The 17,633-nt window shown below is 34.9% G+C and overlaps 1 long non-coding RNA gene across 1 annotated transcript; it reads right to left on the minus strand.

Moving 5' to 3' along the window:
- Positions 1 to 1,010: 1,010 nt before the first annotated feature.
- LOC124373723 lies at positions 1,011 to 15,896 on the minus strand. Its single transcript, XR_006923465.1, has 4 exons — positions 15,692 to 15,896; positions 14,686 to 14,849; positions 1,978 to 2,453; positions 1,011 to 1,867 (listed from the first exon to the last, which is right to left on the minus strand). It is a non-coding gene; the product is annotated as an uncharacterized LOC124373723 (long non-coding RNA).
- Positions 15,897 to 17,633: the final 1,737 nt, after the last annotated feature.

A 17,633-nucleotide genomic window follows, 5' to 3' on the forward strand; every position in this document is an offset into this window, starting at 1 on the left:
AGTTCCACCAAGGGTGTTCAGGAAAAATAAACCACCATTTCCATCGATTACTTTCATTAATGTACCATAGAGTTCTTTCTGTTGGGGATTCAACAGGGGTAGATTCGTTTGAACTACTAAGTTAATGCATTGCGATCATATTCACGGTCCTATTCCAACTCTCGATTAAATGTTAATTAATTCCATGATTTGGGACTATCATCCCTAACATGACTAATAAACTACCGCAAATGTCTTAGATCAAGAGCAAAACCCGATTATGTATCTCTTTATTCATTTCAAGAACGGGATTTTGGGAAATGATACGAATTTTATGTAAAATGTTTTTTGACATATTATCCTTGTATTTGTGTCACACGCATAATTGGGTTCGATGGGAAGCATGTAAAAATTATGATAGCAAATAATGTCCGTATCTGACTTGGAGATAATTGCTTCACCGATTGTTGTGTCCCAATCGGTATAGTTTTTATAGCAAATTGAAATCTTAACATGCAGCACGAAATTTTGGGACTATTGTACCAAGTGACTCAAACGACGTTGGCTCACGCAAATTTATCAGCTACAACTGCACATAGAAGCTTTCATAATTCTTTGAGTGGACTGTGTAAATACGACCAAGAGCTTCAGTTGAATACACATGCGGATAACAAGGAGCTGCATCGCCTTGCTTTTGTCGTTGAAAATTCTTGGATGAAGCCAAGTGTAATAACGTGGCATATCCGAATAAATAAACGTTCGTGCAAACTGATCGCTTTGGCAGACCGCAAAGAAACTGATCAGTGTTGTCGCTGGCGGTGTTTCAGCACGTTGAACAACATTAGAATCTGTGAAATGTACTCGTTGACCATTCTCCAGATGCACCGCTAACTACACCACAGTGGAACAAAGTTCGTAAATAGGGAATTACAATACACGCCAAACCGCTGCACATCAGTTCACATATCGACCAACAAGAGTGCATAATTTCATCATTGATATTGGAGGTTTGGATGCCAAAAACCGCTATATCGTTGCCTCTCGTAACATATTTGAAGATTTATTTGATGGACTTTACTGAATTACAATATTCAACGTTGCAATGTGTCTTGAAAGTTTTCGAAATTAGTGGTGAATGTGGAAGAACCCAACTGTTGTTGACCAAGAAATCCGTTCTTTTCACTTTTGTTGTGATAGTTCGGCCGTTATGATCGGGTGATCGACTCCGGTACAGTGGATAACCATCGTTGCGAGTGACGGTCTCCGCCGTAAATTTCCGTGGATATCGTTTGGAACACCTTCCGTCGACCATGCATGGTGATTGGGTTTTGATGGTGTCAGAGAATCCAAGAACCATATTTGTAATTACACCATGTAGTTCTGGATCAGCTTCGTAATTTTAACGATGTAGTTCATCAGGGACTGTATTTTTGTCCCTGACATGCAGTTTTCGTTTTGTGCAGCAACATCGTGTCGATCACTCTACGTTTGTCCGGGAAGCAATATTTGGCTAATTTCAATCCATTTTGCATTACACGTAAAAGTAATGAAGAGATCTGGCCGACCGTAATAACGAACATACATCATTGCATCTGGGCCATATTCAAGCATATGACGTAGACTACCTATGAACGTCGCCAGCAGAATAGTTAATCGATCAATATTAGCCGCATTTCCTTCACTGCTAATTGCATCGCATAAAAGGATGTACTCCTCGGAACGTAGTTTGGCTTGGTTCAACCGCATGGAAGTTAAGCGCTCCATTTCGATTTTGACGTACATGTCCTGAAGCTATCGACGAAATCTCAGCAAATAGTTGTCGGAATTTGGAGAATCGTCTAACGATATGCGTAATTCATCGAGCTCTCCTTCTTGGTGGTTTCCTCACCTGAAATTAAAACAGTTGAATTATTATTTTGTAACTAAAACTTACATGCGTATTTTTTACTATTTTTTAACCTAAAACTAAACAGTCAAACTAATGATATTTATACTAACCATTGAATGGATTTCTCATTTGTATATGGAAACAATATCCATCTTCTCCTTGCCAAACCATTAGCGGGTATTGGAATGTCGTACGAACGATGTGTTTCAGATATTTGTTACAGTTTTGCAGTTGTCCAGCATCGCGACGTGTAAGCACAAAGTCCAAGTTTTCACCCACAATGGGAATTGCAACTTTATCTATTGTTGGGGCATTGTTCGTGTGTTCCAGCTGGTTCTTTATTCGTTCTGATCTCAACTTTGTAGTTATCATCTGGCATGCGTTCCAAAGCAGTCTTGGACAGCCTGACCAATGCGTGATGTTCATGGAGTAGTTGCTGTAGATCCTGAAGAATTGCTCTTTTCATTGTTGACGTTTGATCAAGTTGTTCCTCCATGTTGCCCTTGAAGTATAAACGTAAAGATTTATGCTATGTATCTCCACGAGGTTGCAATGATCCAATTCGGTGGATAATCTGTCCTTGTATCTATAAAATAAAAAAAAAACAAAGTCAGTACTACTTATTTAAAACACATTTTATTTAGAATATTATATGTATACGTTTGTGTTAAGTGGATCAGATTTCTTGTATGAATAAGTGTATTATGTTATTTTCCTATAAAACCTAGAATGTTGGATTATATCTAGGTTCCTCAATAATATCTGCCCCAAATGAAGTAATTTGGAAACAACTATTGTATTTCTGAGTATTTGCAAAAAATGATGTGATTCTGGTGTTTCGCCACGAAGCAATGAATGCAATGTCTAAGGTGGCGAAGTCAAAATTGGCAGTTTCTCTTTATCATAAAGCACCACAATCCTGGGGTTTCTCCAAAATACTTCAATGCGTAACAAACAACGTCCATTGGCTCAATGCGAAAGGAAGCAAACGAGATAGGAAAAGATTAGATCTTCTCGGTCGCGGTATTGTTAATAAGAATAAATCTTGCAGCGAACAAACACATTACCAGTGAACTTAGCGTTAATTCAAAACAAATCATAGATAACATTACTGTGATGTTCGTGGCCGGTGGTAATAAAACTGGGTAATAAAATTACACCAATTAAGGAAAAACTAGTGGACTACATCTTGGTCGGGAGGACGCGGGTTTCACGGACCGTGGGTAAAACTGGACTGGGAGAGAACACTCGCTGCTGGAACGGTAAGGAACGTTGGCGGGGAGAAGTGGCGTGATCTCAGTAGCCAATAGGATCTATTTCAAAAAGTATAGTCTCATATGACGTCACATACATGTATCCGCCAACGGCCAGATTGACAATCAACATTCCTATCTTAACAAATATATTTTAGATAGCTGACTATTTATATTGGATTCAGATATGTACACCACATTTCCTCCCTTCCAAAGTTGAAAAACACTGCAAAATAACACTCTACATAGTTTAACAAAAAAAAAAACATTGTTGAAATTCAATTGGAACGTCTTTCTTTAATAAATTGTACAATGGGCTTAAAATGCTTGACAAATTTGGAAGAAATTTGGAATAATAGTTAATTAGCCCAATTAGCGATTTAATTTCTGTGACATTCTTTGGGATAGGTGCGTTCTTGATTGCTTCTACTTTCTTGGGATCGGTGTACAAACCGTGTTTGTCAATGACAAACCCCAAATACTCTACTTGGTCAGCAAAGAAAGTACATTTACTCTTTTTGACAGTTAAGCCTTTCTCATTCAACCTCTTACACACTTCTCTTAACTTCTCATAATGAGCCTTATCATTTTCAGCGGTTATTAGAATATCATCTAAAAATACTGCAATTTGATCTATACCCTGGAGAGTCTGCTCTATTTTCTTTTGAAAAATAGCACTTGCTGAAGTTATGCCAAAAGGGACACGGGAATAACAAAATAAACCTTTGTGTGTACTTATGGTACAAAGTTTCTGAGACTCTGGATCTAACTCTAATTGGGTATATGCTTGACACAAATCGATCTTACTAAACTTCTCGCCCTTTTGCAGGTTTGCAAACAACTCATCTATTCTTGGTAACGGAAATTTTTCTACTTCTAAACAAGGGTTCAAGGTTACTTTAAAATCCCCGCAAATCCTGACTGAACCACATTTCTTTAATACAGGAACTATGGGCGTACCCCAATCTGAGCTACTTACAGGTATTAACACTTTCTCATCTACAAGCCTAGCTAGTTCGTTTTCAACCTTGGCTTTCAGGGAAAAAGGTATTGGCCTAGGTTTGAAATATTTAGGAACCGTGTTTTCTTTTACTGTTAACTTTACAGGCTCGCCTTTAAAACAACCTATCTCGTCACTGAATACCTTAGGAAATTCTTTGAACAACTTGTTCTTAAGTTCAAGACAACTATCGGCATCGGTTTTACTTATCTCAAATAACCTGTCATTATTTTAAACGAAATTTCAACCCCTAGAGCACTTAACCATTCCCTACCTATAAGTGGATGAGCACCAGACTTGATGACATACAATGTCCATTACTTTGTTATAATTAACTTCAACTTTGATCTTGCCTACAGGTGTGATAGGTTGATCGGTATAAGAGCTGAGTGTCAACTCACTAGGTTCTAATTTACACATCTGGTAATGAGAATTGTAATATTCCTCACTGCAAACACTCACAGAAGCCCCTGTATCAACCTCAAACGTTAAGCTTTTACCATTAACAATTAAATCAAGCAGAATTGGGTCTACCTTGACCCTGTCAGTCACCTTTTCATTCATCCTAAATAAATTGGCTACATCATCCACAAAATGCTCAGTGTCCTCTGACACCTGATTACTGTCATCAACACCTTCTAGGTAGTTATGTTTGCGATAATTTTTGGAATTCCCAGTGCTTTTACTATCTCTAAAATTAGTCTTATCTCTATTTACATTTGTACCTTGCCGACCAGCTAACTTAGAACGACACACTTTTGCTATGTGGTTTTGTTTACCACAGAAATGACACTTCACACCTAATAACCTGCACTGTGAACGGAAATGCCCTGTGAGGCCACAACATAAACATTGCGCACTGCCACTGGCACCTGGCGGGGATCGCCGCTGCCATCCAGCAGGCCCAGATGACGTGCCGCCGCTGACCTTGGCTGTCCCCCCTGCTCCCCTCCAGGCCGCTCCAGCGTTGTCGCTCCGTGCTGTCTGGGAATGCGTCTGGGAATGCGGTGCGCCATTGCCGAATCTCCCACGCCACTTCTCCCCGCCAACGTTCCTTACCGTTCCAGCAGCGTACCTTACCGTCTCAGTACGCCTGAGATTTAATGGGGTGATCAACCGAGGCGGAGAGAAAGAGTGGGGACACAGCCGAGCAGAGCCGAGCAGTACCGATAAATCCCGAAAATTCCTGACAAACTCTGTACATGCGGCTGATAGCGACCTCAGTTCGGAACGGTTCTGATTTCTATTATCTTACGAATTAATGAGTCATTTTATATCCGAATTAATGAGTCGTTTTATATCCGAACATATCTGCAAAACATAGAAATTATATCGAATTAATTATATTAATATAGAACTTTCTTTATAACTCCAAAGACACTTTACACGAACATATCTGCAAAACATAGAAATTATATCGAAATTAATTATATTAATATTGAACTTTCTTTATAACTCCAAAGACACTTTACAAAATGTGAGATGGTGCACAACGAATAAAATGTCATAATCTTTTTGTGCTATTGGAATATATTCAAATTAATAGGGCAAAAGCAACATATTATAATGTGGAGTCCTTAATTGGTAGTAAATAAATTAATAATTACACTACAAAATCTGTAATAAGAGTTATGTAATAGCTGTAATAAACTAAGGGTATTAAAAAAGATTAAAAAAGAAACTTGCGAGTAAATATTCAACCAAAAACATAATTATAGAAATATGACAAAATCAATGACAACTACCTGACTTAAATACCTAATATAGAACGTGATATTATTAATAAATACAAAATTTTGCTAATTATATTATATTACTGTAACTGACAAATTCAGTTTAAGATCATATATGAGTACCTATATTTTTGGTTTACAATTTTAAACACTTATATTTATGTAAGAAATATTACACTTATGTTACAGAAATTTTATGTAATACGGATGATGAAAATAATTTAGTCCTACTGATCTTTAATGCTACGAATATAAAGATTTGTGATACAATTACAATTACACAAATTTATATAATTTATTGAAGTCTGCCATTGTTACTCAGAAGGCTTAATTAAGTCTAGGCAAATTTCTAACTTTTCCTCCTCTGTGAGGCCTCTCTGCGAGGATTTTTTGTTCTTTTTCGTGGAAAAATAACTCCTCTGTTTGGTAATATTGGTATTGCCTGGTTGCCTTCTGTTACACTCTTCTTCCTAAAACATAAATTCGATAAATTTGAGAGAATTTTCCGTGGCATAGTTTTGAGATACTATTACTTGTTTTAAATTTAATTCAATTTAAATTTTACTACTGAACAATTAAATTCAGATGAGTACAGAGCGAGAACGCGCGGACTGCCCATTCCACTATTCTAATACACGGGCTATCTGTAGTTGGCAGGAGGGGCCCCTCCATCCCCACTCTTTCTCTCCGCCTCGGTTGATCACCCGATTAAATCTCAGGCGTGAGGAGCTCGTCGAGTGTTCTCTCACAGTCCAGTTTTACCCACGGTCCGTGAAACCCGCGTCCTCCCGACCAATATGTAGTCCAATAGTTTTCCTTAATTGGTGTAATTTTATTACCCAGTTTTATTACCACCGGCCACGAACATCACAATTACTTGCACTGTTACTTGCGTTTTGTTATAACACATCACTATTTTTGATATTTATAATTAAGAAGAACAAAATTAATTGCATTCTAACAGAATAACCTATTAAAATAACAAAACAATTCTTAAATTAACTTCTGCAAATACAATAAATAATTACATTAATAAATATACTGCAAATTTTCAACACTTGAATTACTGCTTTCCTTGGAGATGCTGTTATTGGTCCTCTCCTTTATGGAACCAAGGATTCAAGGATATTAAGAACCATCATGATAAGTAAGTTCATTCAATAAATTGGTTTTCTTACTATCTCACACACAGGTAGTTTAATAAAATAAAACAAATGTAGTTCATTAAATTGGCATCTATGTACTTTCATTATTATAAGCTGAAAGAGAGTATCTGGTAAGCTCAAATTTAATCAATACTCGCAGGTCCTCTGAAGTATTACGTCACAGAAGAACAACAGTCAGTGATTATGTTTTTAGTTGCAGTGTCTAGAATTTCTAGAAAATTCTATTGAGTTATAATCCAGCTTAATGGAAAATAACCTTTTCAACAACACAACCAGCGAAAAAGATAAATTAGAAACGCTAAACTTGGCAGCATGCTGCAGAAAAAACTCAACTTCTAACTCAGCAACATACTAGGCTTGAATCAAAGCCTGAAAGCAAGGTGGCACAATTAGCATAAATGAGGGAAGAGGAACAAAAATGTCTAGGTCAAATTGAAAAACGTTTCCAAAATGTAAAGGAAATCAAACATCAGCAGCAAAGAGGAATATTGCATTCCAGAGAAAACGCAACAATATTCTGAAGACATGACAACAATCATATCCAAGAACTTGAAATCTATCTTTAAATAAATAGCCAACAGGAAGGCCAAATTAAGTATAAAAAGAAAATAATTCAAACTTTTCATTTTGCATTTTGAAGACAGAGGCACCCAAACAACACACACAATTCTCTTAGCAAAAAAGCTTTTTCATTCACATGTTACCTATCAAGACACAAATCCTGTAACTCTTAAATAAACAAGATTTTAATAAAAATAAAATTAGAGCTGAATTCCATAGAAATTGAAATAAAAAAAACATCACAAGTAACCAAACAACAGTTTGAAAAGACTACCAGACACAAGAAGCTGAGCAAACAAGGGGAATTGAATAAGGGACTTTGCAGAAACTGGGTCAAAAGGCAAAAAAGAAGATAACACATCCTGGAGAAAAAAACTTTTCAAAACATCACCAGAGGAAGACAGACAAACCCTGACAAAAAACTGAGTCAAAACTCACAAGGAGACAGGCAATCTCAGCATTATTCAAAAACTCCAATGAAAACAAGAGTAAGTGAGAGTGATATTACGTACAATGAAGAAATTGAAACAAGATCGCCATCCACTAAGCCAATCAGGAATTACTTGCTAAGGAAAATTATAACAACATTGCAAACCTAAAAATTTTCTCCTTTCCCCCTGAGGAAACTCCTCTTGTAACTACTCAATACACAACAGACTTAGACCAGGCCTACATAATATGTGATATTTGTTTTTTTGACAGATGAAAGATGCAAACCCCACAAACTTTCTCCAGGAAACACTCTCTATAACTGACTGAAAGAAAAATCTCTTATTATAATATTGTCATTGCTGAGGACAAGCAAGGGAGAATCGAGACTTTGATAGGTTTTTCTTCTATAAATAATAACTGAAGAAAAAACTGTTTCAGTTCTTGGAATCAGTCAATGACTGTGTGAAATTTCCTTTCTTAATTGCCATTAAACCTAAGGAAATGCTAGGAACAATAGGTTTGAGCCATCCAAGCGTTAGATAATTGTTGCAAGTCTTTGCCCAATATGCCAACAACCAACAATGCTTACCTGTACCGATTTCAAATCTATATACTTGACAAAGATCTGAATAGAAAACTAATAGACAAAACCCTTGATGACACAATGGACAGGTACCAGAGAAAAATTGTAAAAGCCTTCCTAGCCAGAAACATAAGTACATATGGACACCTGGAGAATGACAAGAGGATCTCTCCCAAAACCAAACACCTGTAATCCTCAATGCCCATTGAAAGCCAACAAGACCAACAAATACGCTAAAGCAGCAATGCAGGAACAGAAGGAACTATGGCGAACCAAAGAATCCTATATTCTAAAGGAACTGAGCAATATTACAGAGATTGTGAGTGTATATTATTGCAGATAATTACAGTAGAATATTACAGAGAGTATAAACCACCTCATTAAAGAAGGCCCAAATTCAATTCATGATTTCCAAGTAAAAATTAAGGGAAAATATACTATAATCAACATAGAAGTCGGAGACCTCCTCACAACAACAGAAATCAAGACCCCTCACCAATTTGGATTTGAAGGTGCACACCTTGTTGAACTGAGAAGACATGACAATGGAAATACTCTGCTAATGCAGGCAGTATTTACATAAATAGAAATGTCCTGGTCTTCAAACACACAATCATGCTAAATGATCTGAGACTCTACAACAGCGTTAAAACACACTGATATTGAGTCTTATCCAGAAGTGAAGTTAAACATTATACAAGGAGTACTAAGAAGTGGAAAAACAATTTTTATTCTTAATAACTATACAGATGGTGACCTTGTACTATTTCCAACTCGAGACTCAGCTATTGACTACCAAACTCATTGTGCCAGCTTATATCCAAATATAAAGATTTTATTAAATGACACCTTCCGAACACTACACTCATTTCTTATCAACTCTACACGACACATCCAACAAGGAAACGGATACAAAATACTAATTGTGGACGAAGCACTGATGCATGCCGGAGAAATAATGTTTGCAGCAGTGCTCTTGGGAGTACAAGAGGTGATGCTTATTGGTGAATTAAATCAAATTTCATATATAAACCAAGCAGACAAACTTGAGGTATAGTTTGACAAAATATCTAAGATAGCAACTATATCCAAAGTACAAAGTACATCATACTTACTGCATCACATCTACTGTCAATGAGTTCCAGGGCAAACAAGTTGAAAATATAGCAGTGATATGCACCAAAAGCAAAATGGAACAAATATATAGTTCTCAAGCTCACTATCTAATTGCCATCTCAAAACATCATAATCCTTTGTTTATGTAACACCAAACACAAATGACACAATCAGCAAATGGATACAGCAGGCACAAACATTTACTTCCCTTCAATTGGAAACCTTTCATACCAACTCCCATCTGGAAGTCATCTACACAAAGTACCATTAAAATTTTGATCCCAACCTTAACCTGCACAAATCAGCCAAACTACCACACACTATAATTTTTTGGCCATTACACATCTGCAGAAAGAGAGACACAAACAACAGAAACATGCACCTCTAACAGTCTGGAACACAGGCCACAAGAAAGTATCATACGACTAGACCCTTGTAACAGCATTTCAAAACCAATAGTAAAGAAATTAAACTCTTTCACCAAAACATTAACTGGCTCTCAAACAACACTGATTAACCCACTTCCTAAACAACTGCACAACTGATGTAATAGATACAGGAAATGGCCGAGCTAAAAAAAACCCAAAAATACAACATTGAAGGGTATTCATTAATAGGAGGCTTTTCAAGGAAGATATGTTAAAGCAAGGCCTTGAAAGATATGCTACACTTATAAGCAAAAGTGGAGAGGAAGTTGAGCTGGTCTGCGAAACTGCTCTCTTTAAAATCAAACTCAAGAAAGAAGTAATGCATGTACTAGGAGTCTACAGACCACCAAACCTAGATGATGCCATGGACATACTAGCAGGTGAATTGGAGAAAGTCTTTGCTACAAACTAGGAGATAGTAATAGATAGTGACATAAACGTAGACAACCTGAAAGAAAACAACAATAACACCAAATTAGATAACTTTTTAACATCATTTAACATTACAAGACTAGCCCTACCTCCAATAAGAATAACTTTTGAAACATCAACGTCAATTGACTGCATTTGAACAAACGTTGTCACTCAGCTTATACAGATACCAATCATTCCCAATGGCATTTTTGATTATACAGGACAATTGGCTGTTTTCAACACTCTAATAAACAGCACAGTTCATGTAAGAACAAAAAGAAGAAACTTTAGCCACAGATCAATAAACCACTTAAAATCCTACCTCAAAAATTTAAATTGGAACTCGGTAAAACAATCAGGAGACACTAATTTATAGCCTATAACATCTTCCACGATATTGTACAATCACTCTTAAATGACAGCGGTCCTCTAAAAACCATAAAGCCCAAACCATAGGACAGAGAATGCACGAGACTATACCTCCAGGCATTAGAGAAAAAATGCTCAGATCTAGAGGAGGATAGGATAAAAACGGTAGCCAGGAAAAGACTCTAACCATAAACTGTAAACACTGCGAAGAGAACGTACAACAGGTTACATTGACAGGACAGATAATAAATTCAAATCCCTCTGAGAAAAAATAAATAACGAGGAAAAGGCTAATCACAACCCAAATATACCTACAAATTAAAGGAAACACAATTCAAGTAATAACTTGGATTATCATTGTCTTTTTCCCTCCATTAATATTATTACACTTTACACTTTACCCTCCACTAATTGTACACTTTACAAAAACAAATATATTCCTTACTTATGTTGCTGTTTTTATCCATAAATATTTGTAAACGTGAATTGGTTTTTTTTAGGGCTAATTTATTGCGTTTTAGTGTTGCTACTACTTTTTTCATATTTTATACTTTTCTATGATTTAGTCTTCCTTCATTTATTATGCAAGAAAACTTTAGATTAACTGAAATGGCGTCAGAATATATACAGGGGTGCTGAAAAGTCCCGGGACGGTCTAATAAATTTTAAACTAATTACAATATAAGAACCAAAATTTACATCAAGCTTTTGCTCATATAAAACTATTATTTTATGTATTTCACCATGATATCCTGCTTATGGGGGACGTCCCGCTAGGGATTGGTGAAAATTCTTAAATAGAAGCATAGGTCGAGTCGTACATCAAATTAAAGCTCTTTTAATTAGAAACATTTTGGCGAAAATCTGACGTAAAACAGTTGACGCATTACAAAATGGCGGACACTCAAAGATTATAAAATACAGAATTTTTCAAATGCAAACATTCTGGTTGTTAGAGAAAACTGAGACACTTAATCTTTTATTTTACTTCTTTTACTTCAAATCACTTACCAAAACAGTTATAACAAATGTTCAAAGTGTTTGCCTTCAGTTTGCTGACAATATCCCAATCGATTGTAGAACGCTGATATCGCATTGTTTATCTGGAAATTCCTTATCAGCAGGTAAGGTTATTACCTTCCTTATCTGGAAGGTAATCAGCTGGAGCAAACAAGACCAAAAAGACAACAATAAAATTGCCAGCTGACATATACAGTTGTTTTATCAACTCAGTCACTTAGAAGTCTTCAAGCCCTAATTTTGCAAGTAGTTTCAGTAGTGCTAGTTTATTTTGCTATGGCGCTTTCCGAGAGAGAAAGAATAACTTTATTAATGATGCGCGGGTTTGGTGACCGTATTAGATCATGTGATGAGGTAAGGCATCTGTTTAATGAAAATATCTGGTTTCAGCAAGATGGAGCCCCTCCACATTATGGCGTACGTGTAAGACATTTTTTAGACAATGTCTTTCCACATAAGTGTATTGGTAGAAGGGGAACAATAGAATAGCCTGCCCGTTCTCCAGATTTGTCCCCTTTAGACTACTTCTTTTGGGGCTACCTCAAAGAAAAAGTGTTTAAAACAAAACCTCAAAATTTGGATGAGTTGAGAAATCGTATTGTAAGAGAAGCTCAGGGTGTTCCTGTCCAAGCTTTAAACAATGCGATATCAGCGTTCTACAATCGATTGGGATATTGTCAGCAAACTGAAGGCAAACACTTTGAACATTTGTTATAACTGTTTTGGTAAGTGATTTGAAGTAAAAGAAGTAAAATAAAAGATTAAGTGTCTCAGTTTTCTCTAACAACCAGAATGTTTGCATTTGAAAAATTCTGTATTTTATAATCTTTGAGTGTCCGCCATTTTGTAATGCGTCAACTGTTTTACGTCAGATTTTCGCCAAAATGTTTCTAATTAAAAGAGCTTTAATTTGATGTACGACTCGACCTATGCTTCTATTTAAGAACTTTCACCAACCCCTAGCGGGATGTCCCTCATAAGCAGGATATCATGGTGAAATACATAAAATAATAGTTTTATATGAGCAAAAGCTTGATGTAAATTTTGGTTCTTATATTGTAATTAGCTCAAAAGTTATTAGACCGTCCCGGGACTTTTCAGCACCCCTGTATAGTATTAATACAGTAATAATGTTATTTGGACATCAGTTAGAATAGCAATATTAGTATATTTTTTAATTAGTCCAAAGTTAATAAGTTATACATTTCAAGGTTTGGTCCAAAACTCACTGTTACACATTTATTTTCGTTGTGTTAATGGAAAACAAAATTGTTGCTATAAATTTCTTTCAAAAATTATAAATAAGTTGATATTGGTTTACATATCTCAGTAGCCAACAGTCGTTAAATATGCTACACATTAGTTTGTGGGAATTGTTATAACCTTATTGCCAATAAGGTAAGTCATTAATTTTTCACTTGAAGAATCAATTGTCATGAGACGGTTTGGCACACTTAAAAATGTTGGTTGAAATCATATCTTTAACTGTGTATTTTGCAACAAATGCGTTCACATCAAATATGATCGGAGAGAACTCCTAGTAATAGTGGCTAACAGATCCTAGTGAGGACAGTTAGAACTGAATGAGTAATCAGTAGTAACTTATGGCCTAAGTGCGACACAAATAAACTGTTACTCATTGTAAGATAGGCCCTATAAGTATTTTTATTAAACTATAAATTTAACAACAATAAAAGGGTAAGGTTGAAAATTTAAATTTCGCGTAGGCACAAGTAACAAGTTATTATTATGCACTGAAGGTGTAAGCCATTTCATGCCATATTGTCATGGTGGCCGTTTATCATACTAAAGCCACATGCCGCAACCCAAGCTTAAGGGAGGAGGCATCACTGTTAGCCTATTAGTTTGTTTTGTTTAGATACACATAAAAAAAACACAAGATTTACTGTATCTCATACTTGAGCACATTACTAATTTACAAACATACAAAATTTGATAGCTTGGACTTTTTCTTAAATTTTTTTTATTATTGCTTATTTATGTTATTAGACTATATGAATGTAGACTGATATAATTTGTAAAATGGTGCAACACTGTTAAAATAAATCCAAACAATGCAGTATTAAGGCAAGAGCGGAGACTAATAAAGCGGCCTACACTAAGTTACTCGATTGCTATTATCGAACAATTAGATATATTATCCAACTTCGACGTATGTAAAAATTGTACACAATAAGTTATAATAAATTACAGTAACAAGAAGTCATTGTCATTTCATTACAAATTTAAATACACAAATTTTATAATAACATTACAATACAACAAAACCAACTATGGTCTAGACTTAAATGTCAAAGAAACCTTACAATATTTATAACTTGCCCAGTTTGATATCAATAAGTAACCCATTGTTACCAGGAGCAAAACCCATATTTTAAAGCTACTTAAACAAATCTCGTCACTTGTGAGAAATATCTTACATATTTTCCTTCTTGTTGTTTATTGTTTACGTTAAAATAGCTTAAGCTGAATCATATAAGTTAAATAAATTGTAATATTGAATTTTCCTTCGGATAAAAACAATCGAACCATTTGATAATAGCAATTGAATAACGAGTGTAGGCCGCTTATTTTACCCAGGCAAAATATTTTGAGAAGTGTACAAACATTTAATCTAGTACTTGATTTGAACATTGCACCAATTCTCTGAAATAAAAACTATAACATTCATAAATTATTAAATAGCCTATTTTTTATTTAGTGCATCTCCAGTTGCTCTTACCTGTAGTCCTGTGATCAGGTATCGTTTTATTAAAGTTTAGTTGATTTGCACAGTTAGGCAAAGACATCATCACGAAACCGAAGTTTCGGTACAAGCTGAATACCATCTGGAAACTCAACGATTGCACAGCATATATCTGTTTCTCTCTCAACACAGCAAGGCACCTTCAATAAATTACAATCTGCATAAAGTATTGAAGAATAAATAATGTAAACTTTGATATGGCTAAGCAAATATCTTAAGATTTACCATGAAATTAAATAAATTGTATTACCAAATTATTCATTGTATAAAATCAACCGAACATTCGATATACATAACCGAGGGCTACAGTATAATAAGAGGCCACTGCCACAATAGAGTCATATTTATGATTATCTAAACTAGGCTATAGAAACAAAAATGTTGACACGAATTCCGTTACATAAAAACTATCTAACCAAACGACAAGTGTAATCAGATTATTTACCAAAATTTAGGTTAATTGTTTATGATGTTATAGTTATTTATTTTACAGCTCTAACTTGATAAAATTAAGTAATGTATTATAGGCCTACTACCTATTAATTAAGTCCTTAACAATTATATTTTCTGTTTACGCCTAGCTTAGTTCATTGTTTTTAAATGTAACAATTTCTGTACAAATTGGGGTATAAAATAGTGTAAAACAGATACATCTGATTAAGCTTTGAAATGTGTGTTGACCTGTTACAAGTTGGTAGAAACATTGAAATCTTAATTTAATGAGTATTATTTGCAAAGTAGCCAAGATATTCTATAGGTTAATCACTTGATTTGGTTAGTTATTTTTTTTTTTTTTAACCATTTACACAAACTCAATGTATATTTACTAAAGTATCAAAGTAATGCAATTAAAATTACTGTCAAATCCCATTTAATAACGGCTTAAACACTGGACAGTCTGATAATACTAGGTAAATACAGTGGATAATATTTGTTGGATGAACATATTAATCTAATGGAAAAAATACTGAGACGAACTTACCTCCAAATCCTAATAAATCTTTGATGAAAGTTCTATAGCATTTTGTATCTTTTGTACCTGTAACACAAACACATAATACAAATTCTAAAATAACGTCTATGGAAGCGAATGGCGAATACAGACAAAAAGCTACGATGGCGCTGTGTCTGAGCGGCAGTGAAGTGATATTACCAAAGGCCAAAACGCGTGTGTACTGCACAAAACACCGATGCATTATGGGATACGTAATGGGATATATTTTTTTCGGGCAGCAGCGAAAAAAATAATTAAAATGTTATAATTAAAACATGCAGCAGCGTAGTTCACTTTTTCATGATTCCCTTTCCAAATTTAAAAGTTGTACATTTGCATTATAAGAACTTATTGCTTAGTTACAGTTAACATAGTATTTAGACATGAATAAAAAAACATATAAACCAAACTATTTACCTGTAGATACATAAAACTGTTTTTCCTAACCCTAATTTTCAAGAGTGTTTAATTAAAAAATGGGAGTCAATAAGATTTGAAGGATATTTAAGGTAGGTCATAATGCACTACAATAGTTTTAGTTACGTATATGAAATCTATTCACTGATATGTGACGTGAGTGTCATATTTGAGATGTGTCGTATAGGTACTTTCTGGAAAAGAATAAGTCCAAATTATGACCCTTGCTTCTAGTTCTAATTGATACAGGAAACAACAACTAAAAGATCAAACTCCAATGTTTTGAGAGTAGAAAAGTACCGTAATCATCTCATCAGCTCACTCAGGACGCATCGTTAAAGATAAGTAGTTTCATAATCCTGTTTTCGTAATTTTTCAGTCTTCGTTTGTGTATGGAAATATACAGGACAATTTTGATACACTTGAGCTCAATAAAAATGTTTATAAAAGTTAAATCTCAAATATCAAAGTTTTTACTATATTACTGTCAAATTATTTTGAAAAATATACAATTCCCATTTATATAGAACACTTTTTTCTCATTAGTAAATAATCCATACTAATTTAACTAGTTTATTAATTTAGCAACGTCTCATATACCCTCATTCACAGACTACCGCCCTATTACCGTTTTAGAACAACTAATTACCTTTTATATAACAGTGAAATGAACTGCATATACCTGCCCGATGGCCTTTTATCATATTTCTTCAAAAACACGTCCCTCTCAAAGCGGGTGCTCTTTGAAGTTTGGCGTAGCGAAAGTATTGCTTCAGAGAGAAATAGTGCTGTTATTAAATATGTTTTCACCAAAATTGATTTGAATAACAATGACAATGAAGATCTGTGTCTTAAAACTAAACAAAATTTGTAGAATATTATGAGTAGGCTGACTGAAAAGTGGACAAAAGCGAATCGATGTTTGGAAATCTTTCAAATAAAAAAAATAATGATTGGTTGGATACACATTAAATATTACCAACAGAACCAATTGCTTCATAAAGCACAGTAAGTAAAAAAAACAGAAAGTCGCAAAACATACCGGAACCATCAACAGGAAGATCAGAACACACTTCAAAATTTATTTTCGGTGGTAAGAGGCCAATTCAAACGAATGAAAGTTTCTTCTTTGATGAAGACGACCTCAAACGGTGAGCTTATGTCTGCGGTAGGCCTCAGCCAACATAAATCTGGAAAATGAGGTGGCGCCAAGAATCTAAAAGAACTGGAAATTTCACCACGAAAAACTTTAAACGGCTTTTTATTCTAATCCGGAGCCAATAATATCTTATACGCCTGAAGAAGCATCAACTGTATTTGTAGATGAAGATTTCACGAAACATACTTATATGTTAATGTGGTCCGTTGTCAAGGCTCGTAGTGCAAACTTATATCTATCATACGAAATTTTAAAATCTACTAAGAAAGACTGTTATCCTTATCAGAACGGTATCACTATTACTAATCGGTCAGCTGAAGTCTTTACAAGCTCTCATCGATCATACAGTTCGGA

This window comes from Homalodisca vitripennis, unplaced genomic scaffold, assembly GCF_021130785.1.
Source record: "Homalodisca vitripennis isolate AUS2020 unplaced genomic scaffold, UT_GWSS_2.1 ScUCBcl_6238;HRSCAF=13349, whole genome shotgun sequence".
Taxonomy (NCBI): Eukaryota; Metazoa; Arthropoda; class Insecta; order Hemiptera; family Cicadellidae; genus Homalodisca; species Homalodisca vitripennis.